This window comes from Solenopsis invicta, chromosome 5 (genome assembly GCF_016802725.1).
Source record: "Solenopsis invicta isolate M01_SB chromosome 5, UNIL_Sinv_3.0, whole genome shotgun sequence".
NCBI lineage: Eukaryota > Metazoa > Arthropoda > Insecta > Hymenoptera > Formicidae > Solenopsis > Solenopsis invicta.
Genome location: NC_052668.1, coordinates 26,937,099 through 26,939,820, shown reverse-complemented (window position 1 = coordinate 26,939,820; position 2,722 = coordinate 26,937,099). Strand labels below are relative to the sequence as shown.

The window sequence follows — 2,722 nt, the reverse complement described above, 5'->3', positions numbered from 1 at the left end:
GTACGCTTCGCAACATCAGAAACGTTCAGTTTCCCTTGTCACGCCGATCAATACAGATCGACCGTTATTCGTTAACATTGTAAGCGATCAGCGTTTGAACATGCCTTACAACGACTTTAACGACGAACCGTAAGTTTAACTATTTACACTAAACATGCGATTCAACTGACACAGAACTTGTAAAAAACGGCTATTAGTGAATTTATTAGTGAAATTTCTTTTTTCTGTTATATTTTTTAAAGTATCATTGGTCGGAGATTAATTAATTTGCACGAGTCGTACAAGAAGCGATACGTAGACCGAATTGTTGACACGATTTGTTTCGCGGACTGGAAATCGACGAAGCAAGAATAGAAATTTCGGACCATGGACTTTATATCCCGGACTACTGTATTTAAAAGGCTGTTATGAAGATTTGTTCGCGGTCTGCGTCTGTAATGTAAGAATACACACACACTGAAGAAGACTCCGTAGAGTCGAAACGTTTGTGTCCTTTATATACGAATAAATATGTATTATTAGCTATACGAACATCTATACCTTTTTGCTCGTCTCACTGGCCTTTTCAATTAATTGTTATATAATTATATATCAAATATGTTCATATTTATTGAAAATATAAGTAATTATGCAAATTTTATAAATAATTATATATAATTATGCATCTTTTTTTTACATAAATTATATTGTTACGTCCAGAATTCTCGAAATAAGTCTCTCGGGTCGATTGGCAGGTAGAGACTTAGGGAAATAATTTGAGCGAGATAGGAAGAACGGAACAGGCCTAATCTCGCGCACACATGTTTCCGGGCGAGTGCGACGAGTCGAATGCGTCAGGTGTCAGAATGTAGGTCAGGTGTCGAGAATGACGACCTATGACTCTCATTCAAACTCTTGCATTCGTGTAGTCCTTATTTTGCGTAAACGAATTGAATCGCTTTTACGCGGGATCGGACCAAGTGCAATTTTATCGGAGCGGGAATTAGAGGTGATTGAAATAAACGAAAATGATTAAAATTAAAGATTACAATTTATTTTAACATAATAAAAGAAATAAACGATTACAATGATAGGTGATGACTAAAATAATAATTATTAATTTACAAATAACATTTTTGTTAGCAGAGAACATGTATGATAAAAGAAGAAAAATCTTATGATCTTAACAGAAAATGCAATTATAAACTTAAATTCTAATTGGTTACATTTGTGCTTAACAAGATATAAATGTGCATGTGTGGGTGTGTATTGTGATCAGGGGATTTTTAATTATCCAGGTAAGTTTTGGAGCGAGTTAAAGATTTCTTCCAATTCATTGGCTACTCTTCGATTCGCTTCGATATTTTCGTTTACTATATTCTCTATTTCTTCGGGAGTAAATAATGAGTAGGAATGCGGGTTTTCTTGAGAAAACTCTAACGCGGGGGAGTATGGATCTTCGAATAGGTGAATCGGGATTACGATGAAAAAAATCGAGGGAAGGTGTAGGAGGAAAATCTGTAGGAGAAAAGATTGAATCCCGAGGAGATGCTAAGGGCTCTGCAAAGGGATCGAAGATAGAAGAAGGTGACCCTGGTGATTGTTTAAAATCTGTTTCTACATGAGATCCAAGGGAGTAAAAGGGGGAGGAATGACGACAGGGGGAAAGAGAGAATGATTCGGCGGACGGATTTGGGATTGGTGGAGATGAATCGGTCGGTTCGTCGGAAGTTCTTAAATTAATTAGAGCGTTAGGCAAAACAGAATTTTTTCCTCGCTGATTGTGTAATTTTCCGTAGAGCGATAACGAAGCTTCCGGAGCTTCTTATTTCGACGATTCCGACAGTTCTTAATGCCTCTTCGAGCTTTATGTTCAGGGACTCGCTTATGCACTAGAATGAATTTGAGAATTAAGGCTACGTTCTCTCTTTCTAATGAAGGAAAATAAAATCTATATTTTATCTTCTTGAAAGAAAAAAAAGGAAAAAAAAAGGAAAAAGTTTGAATTAATAAAAGGAACGGAATTCTTCGTTTCCGATGGAAGGAAAGAAAGCTGCGAATTCGATCGAACGAGAGAGAGTTCGATTGTATCCAGCAGGGAATAAAAGGTAGTTGCGGATTCAATCAAAGAGCGCGATTGTATCCTGCAGAAAATGAAAGGAGAGTCGCGGACCCAATCGAAAGAGCTCGATTGTATCCTACGGGAAATAAAGAGAGTCGCGGACCCAATCGAAAGAGAGAGAGAGTTCGATTGTATCCTGCGGGAAATAAAAAAAGTCGCGGACCCAATCGAAAGAGCTCGATTGTATCCTGCGGGAAATAAAGAGAGTCGCGGACCCAATCGAAAGAGAGAGAGAGTTCGATTGTATCCTGCGGGAAATAAAAAAAGTCGCGGACCCAATCGAAAGAGCTCGATTGTATCCTGCGGGAAATAAAGAGAGTCGCGGACCCAATCGAAAGAGAGAGAGAGTTCGATTGTATCCTGCGGGAAATAAAGAGAGTCGCGGACCCAATCGAAAGAGAGAGAGAGTTCGATTGTATCCTGCGGGAAATAAAGAAAGTCACGGACCCAATCGAAAGAGCTCGATTGTATCCTGCGGGAAATAAAGAGAGTCGCGGACCCAATCGAAAGAGAGAGAGAGTTCGATTGTATTCTGCGGGAAATAAAGAGAGTAATAGAGGGAGGAAAGGAAGGGTGGTGAAATAATATTGTATATATGAGTGTTTTGAAAAATATAATAAA

The 2,722-nt window shown here is 38.4% G+C and overlaps 1 long non-coding RNA gene across 1 annotated transcript; it reads left to right on the top strand.

Annotated features, from left to right (window-relative positions):
- Nucleotides 1-525, top strand: LOC120357928. Its single transcript, XR_005574927.1, has 2 exons — nt 1-129; nt 243-525. It is a non-coding gene; the product is annotated as an uncharacterized LOC120357928 (long non-coding RNA).
- Nucleotides 526-2,722: the final 2,197 nt, after the last annotated feature.